The 16,676-nt window shown below is 39.4% G+C and overlaps 1 protein-coding gene across 2 annotated transcripts in view; it reads left to right on the top strand.

The window, feature by feature from the left end:
* Positions 1–3,867: 3,867 nt before the first annotated feature.
* Positions 3,868–16,676, top strand: part of tafa5a (TAFA chemokine like family member 5a) — a 329,946-nt gene continuing 317,137 nt past the window's right edge. For both annotated transcript variants that reach the window (XM_088072751.1, XM_088072752.1), the window contains exons 1-3: positions 3,868–4,015; positions 8,009–8,101; positions 8,629–8,691. The gene's annotated coding sequence lies outside the window, so the exon portion shown is untranslated. The remainder of the gene's footprint in view (positions 4,016–8,008; positions 8,102–8,628; positions 8,692–16,676) is intronic.

Below are 16,676 nucleotides of genomic sequence, written 5' to 3' on the forward strand. Positions count from 1 at the left end.
AGTGAAGTCGCAGCAACAACGCTGCCAGTGTGAACACCACAAGCATGCATGCTGCAGCAGTGTGGCGAGGTTGCTCACGCATAGTGTGTCCTAGAGGTTAGGGTTCACGCCACCCTTTTATCCAAATATGGTCATGTCTGGTGACAAAAAAACCTGAGTTGGTGACATTAAAAATGCCAGAGTAGAGGCCATTCAACTGGAGTCTACAAACCAGTGGTTAACATTGCAATAGCTACATCTATTATTTTCATATAGTCTGTGGAAATGCATAAGAGAGAACATACTTACATGTTACTGGGTCTGTCCCAACCAACAATTTCGGCAGCAACAATCAAGCTTTAATTTCTCCTATAGCGCCATAATGCATTGATTAATTCACTTTACACTGCTCAGCTTGGAGTTATTAGGAAAAAGCTCCACTGACACTGATGATGCTTATTTTCTTATTCATTTATTCGTTCACCACTCATTTAAAGCTTTGCTAAAGAGATATGTCTATATTGACGTTTAGTTTTTCTGACAGGCGTTTTGCAGCATCTGCATTTGCAGGGAAATATAGATTTTATAAAATGATGTGATTGGATAAGACTGACTTGGCCAGGAGCCGCAGCTGAATGAAATTATTTACAATTTTAGTTAATTGCTGTATTCATGTATTGTTTAATCCAGGGATTACTTACAGCCTGTTGCAAAATGACTTTTAAGCAAATATTATGGGATTGTAGCCTAAGCTATTTACTCATTGCTGGGAGTTCTGTTTTTTCATAATAAACCTAGTTCAAATAGGGTGATCCTGATACATACACATCACTGTTTGTTGGCAGTGATTGTCTTTACAATAGCAGTTTCTATTTTGTTGTAATCTTTTGACAATCTCATCCAGCTGAGAAGATAAATCAGAACACCTGCACACTGACCGTGATAATCTTTCCGCTAAAACGCACAGCAGGCACGGCTAATCTTAGCTGTGAGATTATCATGGTCACCATGCAGGTGTTTTGGTTTACTCAACATGCTGTTAAATGCTGGCTCTGATGTTTGATGACAAGTCACTGGGCAGGTAAAATGTGGAATTTAAGCCAGGCACCAACATGTGCAAAAAAACTACTTTAAAAAAGTTCTGAGTAGTTGATGAATTCTGAAGAGACACTTGGCTGCTGTTGATGTCACCACAACTGGTCATTAAAGGGTAAAAATGGGAGCTCTAATGACTGGATTTACGATATTTAAATACTTTAAGAGACGTGTTTTATTGTAGTCAGTTGGTAAAATAGTGAAAGTAGCTTAGTAACACTGGGATTTATCAGCCACTGACACAACTGGAAAAGTTCCCTTGCCTGCTCCTAAGACGTGGAACAGCGTGCTCTTCGGAGATTAAATTGGAGGGCTATTTAAAGAATGCACTTCATGTGAACCCCTACAACAAAGAACTGATCTGTCCTTTAATTTCTTCCGTCATATTTTCAAATCTCACAGTCTGACTCAAGAACTGTGTGCTCACAATTTTGAAGCCGAGCAGTTGCGAACTTTGACATGGCATCGATTTTACCTTTAGTGGGTGAGAGTTTCTCTCTGTCGGTAACTAGGAAGTGCATATTTATACATGACTTCACACAATTAGAGCGCGAGTCAAAACTCAGGAGACTTGTGAGGAATATATTTGCTGCATAAGAAAGATGAACTCCCCAAATTAACTTTGACTTCTTACTCATCACATCAAGCTGAACTTCAGCAGGACTGAGCCCCCATCAGATTCACTGTGTGTCTACTCATCAGCACTGACAGCGTCATGGTGACCAAGATCGACAAGACTTTATACGTGTGTCACTCTGAATCCATCTCAAAAGTGAGGCTGGGTTCAGACTGATATTAGCACTGCATGAGAAAACTCAGACCCCTCATTCATTTCAATGAGACCGCTGTATTTGTTTACTGGGGTACTGTCTGTGTTGCTTGACTTTGTAATAGTTAACTCGAGGAGGTTATTCAACACGCTGTCGTCCCAAGTCGACACATATCGCCACTTTGTCAGTGGACTTTCACGTCTACATATTACACTCTAGGTATCCTCCAGCATCTGCTGTTGACGTTCAGGGATGCCGTAACCAATGCTAGGATGTCACCCAAAGCGCATAGTTAGGATTAGGCAACAAAATCACGTGGTTATGTTTCGGAAAAAGCATCATGGTTTGGCTCTACATTCATGCAGGACATGAACACCACGCACCTGGGTGAAAGTCCAGGTTTTGTTTAACCCATTCACTGCTACTCCCACCCACACTATATTGACCCTTCAGCTCCTTATATTACGTTGTTGCCAGCATCATCTCAACCTGACGGCATCCAGTAATGTAGGATACAGATGCGACAGGTTCCAGCTGTGTTAACATCTGACGACACCTGCCCACGTATCACAGGGCCACGCCGGGTGCCGTCCACCTGACCAGCAGCATTGCTGCATTTCCAGGCACCATGGTCCTGTGTTTACCCGGGTACCAGAAGAATTGCTACTTGTGTTGCTCATCACGGGTGCCATCCAAAAGATTACTCAGTCTGTTGCCTTTGCACAGAAATACAGATGTTCATCCTCAGTCTTGACAAATAATTTCATCCTACGTAAAAACCATGAGAAGCACAAACATGGATTATTTTTCTGCTTCAGGGATGATATGTCCCTACTATATTTTCAGATGCTGCAAGTCTATGCTGCATGTTTTTTCCCTGAATATTCAGCAAGTACTGATGATGAGTCACGCCTTGGCACCTCTGGAAGCTGCAGAGAAAAAGGGTTGAACTCAAAGTGCAACTTCTTGAATTGTGCAGCATCATGCCTCTAAATCTGTGTGCCTCTTATGTGCCTTTCACAGGCTGAAAATGTATTTCACAGTGTAGACTGACAGTGAAGGAGAAAGAGGTTTAACACATCAGCTGATTAAACTGAACATCAACACTGGTATCATTTACTGCTGTATCACCTTTGCCTTAAAAAAGAGTCTCAGTAATTTAGAGTAATAGTACAGTAATTTCCTTGAATAAAAACACTTTTCGACATACTGATTCAACTGGGGACGCCGTCATGCATCAGCACATGCAGGTAAGTGGCCATTGCTTGCAGAGGCAGTAATTGTGTTGAATTTGGGCAGTGCCAGATATGCTTTATGTGTATTTAATATTTACTAGAGACTGTTTTCTATAATACAGTTTCAAGCAAAAATAGTTCACGATTATATTTCTCTAACTGGCGTGACAATAAACACCTGTACATCATTAACCAGAACACGAGGGGATGTTTTAAGAGAGCTAATGTTTTCATTTCATCTTGTCTGAAATTTAAGAATGCTTATATGTACAGTAGTGGATCTTACACATCGTACATATTTTCATATTTATTATTTTCATGAAATCCTATGAGAATTCATGATGATAAATATGAGGCAAAATGAGGGTGAGTGTGAGCCACCATCTCGTGTCACAACGTTTCATTTCACCTCTGTGACTGGGAGCCTTTATTACTTTTATTTTAATTGTCACCTTGGTATTTATGTAATATTCTTCATCAGGTTGTCCTTATTTAGCCTTTATAACGGGCATAAAACAAGTAGGCCTAAGATAATAAAGATAACACTAATAATTCAACAATAATAAGAATTATAGTCATGGTCATAACATTAAATAAGTGCAATTGTTTTTTTGGTTTTTTTTTAAGAAAACACAAAACAATTATGAAAAAAAAACCCTTTGCTGCGTAAAAAAAAACAATCCAGTGAGGATACGCTTTTTGTAGTCCATCATGTGAGCGTTGTAGTTTCATCACAGCAGAGCTACGTCAATAACACCCGCCGTCGCATCATCACAGAGCGAGGTGAAGTGCAGCCGGGTTCAACTTTTTGTCCTTTTCCGTCTCTTGCTGACTTCTTGCTGACGTTAGGTTAGCCGCTGTGTTTCAACAATGTTGGACTGTGAAAAACATGCAAGCGGATTTAAATTCACCGTCGCAGTTGTGTCGGAAGATGCGGTGAGTAAGAGAAAGACTAAATAAATGTAAATTGGTTAAGTTACGAGAACAGCAAAAGTCCGCTGGCCGCTATGCTAATTTATGCTATGCAAAATGCCATAGGCTTATGCTAATAATTAGCATGTTCTATATGTGGGGGAAACGTGACAAACAAAAGGTAGTTTTAGGGAAATAGTTAGAATGGACATAGTTGAAATATTTAGCTTAACATTTCACTAGCTGTACCTACAGGCTATATGGTTAATATAGTACGCGAAAAGTAAATGAATTGTTAAAATGGCTAGCGTAAAGTCATTGATAAGCGGTTGAAAGGGACAGCAAAAAATGAATAGATAAACAGTTGTATAATTGCTAAACGTGGGAGAAAATGGTTGAAGTAGTCAGCTAGAAGTAATGGATAAATGGTTAAAATTGTGAGCTAACAGTAGTCTAATAAGTAAGTGGTTGGAATATTCTGCTAATAGTAATAATAGGTTGAAGTGGTTAGCTAAAAGTAATGGATCAATGGTCAAAATAGTTAGCTAAAAGTGATTAAAAAATGGTTGAAATAGCTAAAAATAAAAAATAAATTGATAAAATAGGTAGCTAAAAGTAATAAATAAACAGTTAAAATAGCTAAAAGTAATGTTAAGATAAAAATGGTGAGCTTGGAGTAATAAATTGTTTCAACGTTTAGCTAAACCTAATGGAAAATTGGTCTAAAAAGTCAGGTGAAAGTAATAAATGGCTGAAATGTTTGGCTAAAGGTAATAAAATAGTGGTCAAAATAGTTAAAGGTTGGCACAGTTGAAGCTGTTGAAATGGGGAGCTGACAGTAATGGATTCATGATTGATACTGTCATGAAGGCTTAGTAGTCCAGTGGTTGGTTAGTGTTGCCTGGCTGTCTGTCACTATTTTCAGCCCCTGTTCACTTCACCCCAGGACGCGCACCCCCCTCTTACTCCACAGATCTGCCATTCTCAAACCACCCATTAGATGCCCTTAAAATATCTTGCCAGTCTCGGTCACCTGACACCCACACACCTGTTTCCACTGCAGTCCCCTGATTTTCCCTGCCCAGTCTTAGCTGTTTCTTCAGTTAGCCTTGCTGGTCCTTTTCACTCGGTTTGTTATGTGCTTTTTGCTGTGCTTGCTTGTGTCTAGATTACCTTGACTGCCTCTTCTTGGATCGTTTGCCTGCTGCTGTCAGTGTTTGGGTCCTGTCTCTTGTTTGCTGTATTCACCAGCTGTGACAAAAAAGTCCAACTTCTGCAAAATTAAATGCAAACCAAACAAACCTGCACCAAGAAAATACGGTTGTAAAAATATCAACTTTTGTATAATTTACTTGCTTAAAACCATTCTTGTGCTGCTTTCAGACGCCTTTTACAAGTATTTCAACTTAAAATAGTAATATAAGTTTTACTATAAATAAAAACAAAAAGAAAAACTAGATTAATGAAAATAAACAGGACAGAGGCGTTGACATCCCTGGTTTATGGTTTTGAAAGAAACCAGGCCAATTTGCACAGGTTTCAAAGGGTTAAATAAACAAATTTGAAACATGAGGTGTTGAGTTCATGTGAGGACTAGAGTTGGGAAGTACAGACACAAAAGGTTTGGAAACCAGTATTTTGGAGACTGTAATTACCTTTTTTTTTTTTTTTGGTGAGAAATGAACACACAAGTTTGCAATCTTCCCAAAATGGATTCAGCTTTTTTGCAATGAAGCCCTTCAACTGGATAAGCTACCTAGATTTACAGCACCTACAGTAAAAGTTGCTCTCATCCCTTCAATGCTGCGGTGGCTGTTTTCCGAGGTGATTGGGTACGAGTGGCTCCGAGCAGGAAAATGTAGCATTTGAGGCCCACATCAATTTAAAAACTGCAATACGAATGTCTTAACCCTCATGCGTTGTGGTGTGTGTGCTGTACGTGTGTGTGTTTGTGTGTGAATGTGTGTACCCCCTCTATCAGAGTTAGGCCACCAAGCTGCTGTGTTAGCTAAAATAGCAGCCGACCCCGCTGGCCTAAGCCTAAGTGACTCTGTAGCGATAAAGACAGAGTGGTTAGCAATGACACACTGAGGATATGTAATTAACTGCTCTGTGTGTGTGTGTGTGTGTGTGTGTGTGTGTGTGTGTGTGTGTGTGTGTGCACGGTACTGTTACTCCTGCTTTTCATCTTAACTAATCCAACACTGCCAACTAGATTCATTTACACACACTAATGGGAAACTTAGTTTTAGGTTCAACTGATAAATGATTTTCTTTGACCCTTTGAAACCTTCAGCAAACTGACTTGATTTCTCCAAAAAAAAAAAAAAGATAAGAAAGCAGTGAGCAATCACAAATAAAATGACCCAAAACTTAAGAAGAAATTAGAAAAAAAAACAAGAAAATTACCTAAAAATTGGTTCAAAAAATGAAGAAAGGAAAAAAAAAATAGAATCGACAACAAAAAATGACCCGAAAATGTACTTAAAAATTCTGTAACATAATATGATAGCCATAAATGTAATTTTACCCCCAACATTTTCCCTAGGTTTAAAAAAAAAAAAAAAATCCAAATATATTAACTTCTTACAATTTGTGGAACATGTTTTACTAAGTTGCTCATTGCCTTCCATTTTTCTGAAAGAAATTGCGGGTATCAACGGTTTAATTTCTTGTGAAAGATTTCTTAAAGCAGCACAAGAAAAATTGGGTTAACCTCATCACTGTGTTACTGTGCTCAAGATAACATTAGTATGATACATTAGTATGCATCCATGTGCTGCATGTGCATCTGTGCACTCAGATGTGAGAGTTTCACTGTATGTGTGAGTTTGAGAGAGAAAAAAGATCTTCCTCGTTTTGATCCCGTCTTGACATGTCTGCTGCCAAATGACACTTTACACAGTGCCATGCTGTATCGCCTATAGCGCCACAAAACCTCATGCTGTGACAATGTGCCACCTGGCAAGTTGCCTGTGTGTGTGTGTGTGTGTGTGTGTGTGTGTGTGTGTGTAAAGGAAAGCGGCAAAGAGAGGGTTTATACATAAGGCATGCTGTACTACAATATATATTTGTTAAATATGTTTGACTCTGTGTGTTTATGTTGGAGTTATGTGTTTCCATTCTGTATTTTTTGCTTTTATAGGCTGAATGTTCATTCAGCATTTATTGAGGTTCTCTTAAAGATAAAGTAGGTGCATTTTAAAAAGAAAAAAGCAAATATTTGTCACAATAACTGTCTCCTTATCCAGACAGTGGTACATGAGACAGATAATCTGGAAAAGGTCACGTTCCTCTGCCTCCTTGTTCTAATGGTATTTTCTAGAATCCATCTCAGCTGAACAAAAACAAACCAATCAGAGCCCAAAAGTCTAACGCAGCTGTCAATAACTGCTCATGTACTGCAAACTAGGCAGCACTAATCAAATATGAATCAGGATTCTGTTACTGCATTGCCTATTTCTTACCTTTAAATGTTTTTAGAAACATATTTTAGTGTACTGTTTAGCTGTAAAATGAGAATTTTACAGGTAAACTGTGCTTTATTTTGGCTTAACTGCTGTCAACGTGGCAGCCAGGTTACAAAGTTTACACTAAAATATATCTCTGAAAACATTTTAGGCAATAAATAGGCAATTCAAAGACAGAATTTGATGATCAGTGCTACCTCATTTGACATTAGTTCAGGAGCCACAATTGCCATGATTAACGACTGAGTTACAGACTCCTTGGCTTTTATGGGTTGTTTTTACGTTTAGCTCGGTTGGATTCTCCCAAATGCCACCAGAAGCACTAAGAGGAGGTAGAGAAGCATGTTCTTTCTTTCTTTTACTACTGTCAGGATATAGTGATAGCTTCAGCAAATATGACAGTTTTTTAAGTTACCAATTATAGCTTTAAGTACTTCTATTGAGAAGTAATGCAATTTAAGATTGGGGCTTGATTGTTTTTGTTACATTTGTAATAATCAGTTTTGTAGAACAGCTGCAAAATAACTCATCTTGTCTTGAGTTTTAGATGGTGCCATTGCATTGTGGTTGCACTATGGATGGCGTTGCCGCGGCTGAAATATGCACTGGAAGCATGTCAGAAGTGGACTCATCTATCTCGGTAAATGAACTTGCACTTGTATAGTGTCTTTCTAGTAGTTTGACCACTCGCAGGGCTGTCACACCACTTTTCACATTCACCCATTTACACACTCTTTCATACACTGGTGGCAGAGGTTACCATGCCACCTGCCACTCAGTTTCAAATGTTTGAAAAATGATTCAATGTCATTAACTTGCTCAAAGATACTTTGACATGCAGACTGCAGGAGCAAAGGATCGTCGACCTTCTGAGCAGTGCACGGCAGCCTCTATCACCTGAGCCACAGCAGTCTTAAATCATTACACTTCAAATATCGTCAGCCTTTTGGCCTTGTTTTGTTTGTAAGCATATCGAATGCATGTTACAGCTAACTTATGTGGAAAAAATACATGAACTTGTGACTCTATCTCACTCATTCTGATGATTGTATACATCACACAGTCCTATATAACTAAATAGTGTATAGTAGAGGAAGGAAAACTGTCATATACATATAAGCATTCAGACTGTTCTCATGCAGTGTTCATACATTTTTTCAAACACAGGACTCACCTGGGATTGACCCCAAGAGACAGGTGTTCAGAATGTGAACTTTGAGTCATTTTAAGGTAAGTTTTATCATATTTCTTGTTTCTATCATGTCTCTATCATGTTTCCTATTATAATGTGGTGTTAACTGGGGTGGCGAATCAGATTTCAGCCTACTCCCTAGACACACCCCTGACTACAGTAACTTTACATGCCTAAACCTAACCTTTGTAACTTTAGGATAACTACACCCCCCTTGCAAAAATAGCATATCAACAGACCATAACAGGCATGTTTCTGCGTTAAAGCAAGGTTTACCTCCTGCATGTTGGTTATCTTTAACAGCAACACATGAGTTTTCCACAATGAATTTTAAAAACTAGAGCCAGAACTTCGGCCTGGAGTGTCTGAAACTTGGACAGTTCCTGCTCCAATCTGAGTTGGCACGTCATTACTCAACATGTTTGTCCTGAATGCACCCACACCAACCCAACTTCTCCATGCTAACACACTCACACACACTTGCAGTGCTATACTTGCATGGACTTTTATTGGCAAGAACGTTAACAAAATTTTAACCTTTAACCCTGAAATGTAACCAAAAAGAAGTAACAGAGAAAATGTCCTCGCTGTCAGAGTCATAAACAAGCTGATTCTCACAGTGATTGAGCACACACTCCCTCTTCATCCTTGAATAAAAGCTGCTCACTTTCATGAAACTCATAAGCAGTGAAACAGATGCAGCGACAAAATTGTACAAAATAGAAAAAAACCCTGGACTGATTACAAAGAGACTCCAGAGACAAACATGTTTTGTTTGGATTACTTTTAGATATACATGCTCCTGATGCTGAAAAGTAAACATGAAACAGACAAAATATACAATCCAGTGGTAAAATCTGCCTCCTGATGATACTGCTGAAAGTAATCTTCAGTGAAATATTCCCTATGTAGCCGTACCACATGGGGCGAGTCTTAGATGGTTTGATATCATCATCCGCCCTCAATTGTTCATAGAACTGTCAGCTTCCTCGCCAAAGCTGAAACACAGCCGACGTGTCAGGCCAAAGCAGCCGGCAGGTGAGGAGGTCTGCACTGGCCTTATTTGATCTGAGCTGCGTTAGATGGTTGGCTGCTTTCGTTTTCCCACGGGGATACATCATAGAGGTTCGACTGGCCCGTGCAGACCGGGGTTGTTTGCACGGAAACAAACATGCAAGCACGAATACAAATCCAACAGCTGTCGAAAACAAAAACACACAAACTGCTGTTTGACTGTCGGTATTTGTGTTTTACTCAGGATGTTTTAACAGACAGTTTGCTTTTCCAGCAGGCTGCTGAAGCCATTAGAGGGCAGTGAGCAGCTTGTAGTTGTAGAGTGAACACCCCCTCACATTTTTTCCCCTCTCCCACTGGACCGCTGTGAAGAAAAGGTGGACTAAAGAGGACTAATCCACAGCAGCCTTCAAAGGGCTGAGCTAAACTGTTCTTTGGGTACTTTGGGAGGAAGTGTTGAATCCATAGACCACCTTGACTGCGAAGTGCCAGACAGTTCTAACAAAAAACAGTACATTTAATGGCACTCTAACAACAGGAAGAAATGACTCAGTAAAAGACACTTAGATGTTTCTTCAGCAAGGCCAGACAGAGTTCAAAATGATAAGAAAGTTAACACTTAAAATTCCGTTTAAATGATGTGGAAAACATTGTTGGAACAACTTTATTTTTGTGAGCAATTTTCTTAAAATGTGTGTTCATAAATATGGTAATAAATAACATTTTAGAAATCATTTTTAGATAATGTGGAAAACTTAGATGGAACACATCTCATGAGGCTGGAGGGGTGTGTTCGCGTCCATTGGATTGACAGCAGTTGGCAGGGTACCAGTGTCAGTGTTAAATTGGGAACGAGAGACAAAGAAGAAGATCTTGTGCTTTAGCTACATGTCATGGGCAGACAGCCTATTAGTGTTATTGAAGAGTGAGGAGATTGTTTAAAGTTCCTCTCCAGGCGTTGATTAAAACCCTAAAAGCACATCTCAGTCAATCAGAATTACATATTTTGAAGTTTATTTTCCCTTCATGTCTTGAAAATGGCTGGAAAGTAACTCGACACCTATGCTTCATTTAATATGCACAGATCTGTGAATATGCAAAATACCCCCCCCAAGCCCACCTGCAGCTTGAGCATACCTGCTCACCTTTTGATTCTGCTCACCAAACCCCTGCTTACAGATAAAATGAGCCTTTATCTTGACAAGGTTATTAAACAGTGAATAATGTGCTGTTTGACGGGATTGGTTGCTGAGGTTTGTTAAGTATGAAACACTGGCTGTCTGAATCCTATTGTTGAGACTGTCATTGGTACAGTTCCAAGGTACACATGCTCAGCCATGGATTGACTGTTTTTTTTTCATGATGTGTCTTGTAACATATATAAAAAAAAAACTGTATGGACATGTTAACAAGGTTAAAAACTTGATTTTCTCAGGAGGGACTCTTCAGTGTCCCTTAATGTGCTGCAGCTGAGCAGCTAATGAGCTTACATATCCTGTAGTGATGCAAGGGTCCTCTCACAGCCCGCAGATCAGCCGTTCAGGTGAGCTTGTTAGAAAATAGTGCGGGTTTCAGGCCGGGAAGGTCATAAAATGACAAAGTGGCATTCTGAGCAAGTTGTTAGAATATACAGAAACATTGCGCGATAATCCAGTTTACATGCTTTCTCTACCTCTTCTCCTTGTCTCTCTCACACAAGCAACTGTCTCATCAGCGCTGCTGCACTCAGCCTTTTATTTGGCTTTTGATTAGGAAAATCTGTTAAGATCTGATATATTTTATATCCCTGTCAAATGTCTGGTAAAAATATTTCCCTCTGCAAATATGCGGGCCTAACACCATGCTCTTACAGCAAGCAAGAGTCTCTCTGTCCACACTGACTCTGTTAAATATGCACCTCTGTAACATCATGATGACAAACCACTGTGCTTGTCAGCTGGGCGTGCATGTAAACAAACCACATAGGTTATCAGCTGTGCACTCGAGATCATATGCTAAAGACGTAATCACTTAAAAGATGGTTGAATACTTGTTGTCTTTCTGTCATTTGTGCTTTTTAAAACAGAAAACACATTTTGAATTGCAATATTTACTGGAAATGACATACAGTATATTCAACAGCAAGTAGGTCATTACCAGAAACTTTCAGCTTTGTTTGCGGGTTTGCTGTTTGGGTTCAGGTTTGGGTCACTGATTAATGTACATGTGTATGGGTTGGGTCGGGCAGGTTGGCTTTCTCAGCGGGTCAGGTTTTAAAAACTCCTGACCTGCATATCACTACTTGCCTGCATACTGATGTCAGCAGTGCATTTTTCTAAGTCCTTTTTTCCCCCCAAAGAACCTTAGTTGGGCAGGATGTGTGTTCAAGTTTGTAAGTTGGTTAAGAAGGAGACTTTTGCAGGAAAGCAAGTGTGGTTGTTTAACGTCTTTGGCTCTTGTTGTGTAGCAGCATTTGATTCTTTAAAAATATTTTTCTACAACTTGTGCTTTGTATAACTTGTGCTTTGTATAACTTGTGCCGTTTAGTAAAACTACATTTTATAACCACACAGTTTTTGTCAGTTATCTGTTGGACCCAGACTGGTGCAGGTTAGGAATTGACTTCAGCAGACTTCAAATAGTACTGTTGAATCCCAGTATCTTCTCTCCATCAAGTATTTATGCTTTTTTCTCACCGTTGTTCCGTCACTCCCCTCTTTTTCTATTTCTTCGTCTCTTTCAGGTGGTTTTGTGAATCACACAGCCTTGGGAGGGCTTGTTACTCAGCTTACTTGTTAGCAGAGGTGATTAATATCCATTTGAATTTCAGAGGAGATCTAAACTGTTGCATTTCATGGAGGTGGTGGTTTTAGAGATTGGCAGGGATTTCAAGATTGTTCAAACTGACGCAGCAGCAGGAGAGAAGTGTCGAGCTTCAAAATGAGAAGTGTTGAGAGTGAAAGAAACAAGAGTTTTGTAATGAACTTATTGGAGCGTGTTAATAGTGTGGTAGTGATGGAAGAAGTGTGCAGATCCTTTATTTAAGTAAAAGCACTGATACCACACTGTGAAAATACTCTTACAAGTAAAAGTCCTGCAGTGAAAATGTTACTTTAATTAATAAAGTGTAATATAAAAATGTGCTCAAAGTATTAAAAGTAACTAATGCAGAAAAATGACCAAAAAAACTCAAAATTACTCCAAAAATCGATGGAACGTTTTTAGAAAATAATTTTCAATTAATTTTCTTACAATTAGCTCATTGATTATTCAACTAACTGTTTCAACTGTACCTGTATAAACTGTTTAGTAATTTAATTTTGAGCAAAACATTATATTTTAGTAACTCCTGACATGTTTTTTATGCAAAAAAAAATAAATAAATAAAAATTGTGGAGTAATTCAAGTGATCAGATAAATGTAGAGGAGTAAAAAGTATGTTTTTGCCCTCTGAGATGTAGTAGAGTAAGTAGAAATGGCATGAAAAGAAAGTACTTAAGTACAAGTACCTCACATTTGTACTGAAGTACAGTACTTGAGTAAATGTACTTTGTGACATTCCACCACTGTATTGTGGACAACAACAAGACTTAAATCACATTTAGTGGCTGCATGTGGCAAAAAAAATAATAGAATAGAAGTGTCCAGCTAAATGGTCAGTGTGGCTCAGCAGATATTAGCCCAGTGGCCCAGGTTCATAGAGTGTTTGTCCTTGTGCAGGAGTCAGCTATTTAAAGTCCTTACCTCCTCTTCTGTCCAGTGGACGACCCACTCAACACCGTTTAGAGCCCAAGGTTACTGACCGTTTTCCTTCAGCCAGCTCTTTCAAAAAATAAAAAAATAAAAATAGAAGACCTTGAAGTACTTCAGAGGCTGACAAAAAAAGAAGTACATTCATTAAAAAAAGGGCAATCTTTTATGTTTCTGAGTTTGCTCTCCCCTGAAGAGTCTTGAAACTGCGTGTTTTGCTAAAATGGAACTCTCATGTTTCTGCAAACTGTAGACCTAATTCAGAGTCAACTCTTTGTTTAATGGCAATGAGTTCCAGGTCCAGTTTTTCTTGTCTAATACAAATACTGCATAAAAGAAGTGGATGTGATCTCTGGGTCTGAATAGTGAAGCCAATGCAAAAATGCCTTAAATTTGCATTCTTGCATTCTGCATTCATAATGGCAAGCAGGGGGTGACTCCATTGGTTGCAAAAAGAAAGTCAGATTGTGTACAAATCGAGAAAATGACCTACCTCGGATGTTAAATTTCCTGTATCTCTTTCCATTGTTGGACCCATAGAGCAAGTAGACTTAAGACCTCTTCAACAGACTTCAACAGCAGGGTCGTGATGCTCAAAAAGATTTTTCCAATGATTTAGAGATATGTGTTTCCAAATATATGTCTCTGTTTGAGCCCCATGTGACAGACCTGGTAGTTGTATTTACAGAGTTTGCCCATTAAGTCAAATTTGCCCAAAAGCCCGGTGCACTTAATGGGGACTTGGTTGAATCCAGAATGCTTCCTCACATGACTTCTTACATGTTTTTTTTATCCATATTGCATACAAAGAAACAAGAATAACCTAGTTTGCTGATTGACCAATAGAGAAGTGCTTTTCAGTACTTCCCATTTTGCTGACACTGTGCAAATGCAGCTCAGACTCAGACAGAAATGCGGCAACAATTCAGTCGTCTGTAAGCAGGTTCAGTAAAACTGTCAGTGAAGTGCATCTGTAATTACCTTTAGCACAAAATTGAAGCCATATTTTCTGTTGCCCAAGATAAGTTTGATTTGTTGAATTTGTTCCACATCAGTTATTTCTTGACAGTTCTGTCACGCTTACTCACTTAAACTGCCAAAATTATGTTTCTTATTGTGATCTTCATTTTAAAAAGGAATTTTGTTGAATATTTGAAGATGCGATATAACTTTTACTTTTAAAGCCCTCCCTGTCAATTGTGGATTAAACCCAGAAGCAAGAGGAAATCTGTCCTCCAGTGTGTTGACAGGTGTGTCGCCATAAATATAAAGTAGACTGGAAGGGAGCGCATTGGCCTCAGAATACAGCCACACTAATTTGGATTGAGAAGGAGGCTGCAATGTCAAAATAAATCCTTTGTGATACCTTGTTGGTACAGTACGTCTCTTCCACTTTATTACAGTGGAACAAGCTTTACTCAGAGAATTCTGGCATCAGGGGATAAAACCTCAAGATTTGTTGGGAGTGTGAGGCAGCTGTGTGACTGCTGTGTGGTGCAATCATTGTGGAACTGTTGATCTAATTGAAGTGATGCATCTACCTTGACACTTTTGAGCTAATTGAAGTGATGCATCTATCTTGACATTTGATTTGGCAACAGATTGCATACATTTCCAGAGTTAATCTCCTTATCTGACAGCTGCACTGGGGCCTCGAATTAGTTTGTTTGAAAGTCTTATTGTGAGTCTGTTTTAATCCTTCCTTGTCTGTCAGTTTGCTCAAATGATATTTGAACAAACTTCCAATAGATCACTTTTTAGCCATGCAAGCTGCGTGGCTCTTGGGATGGCAATGTTGGTGTGTTGGTTGGACGATCCACAACGATGGTCCAGACTGAAATGTCTCAATAACTTCTGAATGGATTGCCGTAAAGTTTTTCCAGTACTTTGGTTTTTGACCAAATACCAGACAACATTCCCATCAGTCTCTGCTTCAAGGCCCTGACACACCGAAAGCATGATGAATGAATGACACAAAAAATGTAAAATACCGCTAGTGACTCAAATTTACAACCGCTAGTGTTACCGTGAGCACATTGACCCAGAGCAGTGTCTGGCACTCTGTCTGATTCTGTTTCCTTTTAGTGCAATGCTGTGAGTAAATTTGAGTGCCCTCTGGTCGACAGTTATGCAGTTTCTAGGACTTTTATTGTGAAAAGTAAGATCAGAATGAGTGGATCTGATATTCGCTGCTAGGTATACGATTATCATTGTAGCTGCGAGATTATTTTGCCCTCTGTATGATGTACTGTGACTACTACTTTTTTTATAGGACAGTGATAGCGTGAAAGAGGGAGAGAGAGGGGATAACATGCAGGAAGGGCTGGGGTTGGAATCAAACCTGCTGCTGCTGCGGAAGCCCTTTCGAACATGGGGTGCCTGCTCAACCAAGTCAGCAACCGCCTTTTTTAAGGACACTGAAGGACAGTGTAAGGTCATCACGCTGCAGGAGTCCAGAGTTCACTTCCTGTGTGGATGTGTGTGTGTTTACCAGGTGCCTCTTTTGCCTAAACCTAATCATCCGTGACTTTTTTGCCTAATCCCAACCATTGTGGCAGCATTTGTGTAAATTTAAGGATCATGCTGCTTCATCTCACCACATGTGCGTTTATTGACATCACTTTAACGGGCTGCGTCATCCCAACATGACGTCATTTCACCATGTGCATTTGTTGACATCACTGTAATGGTATAGCAGAGCGTAAACAGCTGATGCAGAAGGAGACCTTAGACGTCATGAGTAGGTGATTGACAGGGCGTCACCATGTGACGAGTTGTGATGACAACATGTTGGTCTGTAACGCCCAGTGATTGCATAGCATCAGTCTGTAGCTTCACATCACTGGCTTTTGAAAATGACTTGTAGCCTGTTGCTGTGTTGATCATAAGTATCCATCTGCAGTAGCACAGTGGCCCTGAAACACCCTCATTCTCAAACATTCATTCTGTTTTTCCAGTTTCAACTCCCACTACACAATTAACCGGCAGCTGCTTACGCTAGCAGCCAACTGTGCATGCATTATTTTGAAGCAAAAAGCTTAGTTAGCTGTGACAAAGGGGCACTAATTCAAATGTGTACTTTTCAATAATGATGTTTTCAAATGAAACGAAATGTGGGTTTCATAGACTAAACTGATTGGTTTCTCAAGCGTAAAAGCTCTGTGTTTGAACACCGTCATTCCTGGGTAATTCCAGTGGACTAATGTGTTTTTTGTCTTTATCCCGAGGCTTTCTCTGCCGGGCACACCATTTCTAAATGAAAACAAAATGGAGTTGGTGA

The sequence above is a fragment of the Plectropomus leopardus genome, chromosome 22 (assembly GCF_026936395.1).
Source record: "Plectropomus leopardus strain MGB_pleo_1.0 chromosome 22, ASM2693639v1, whole genome shotgun sequence".
NCBI classification, from domain to species: Eukaryota; Metazoa; Chordata; class Actinopteri; order Perciformes; family Serranidae; genus Plectropomus; species Plectropomus leopardus.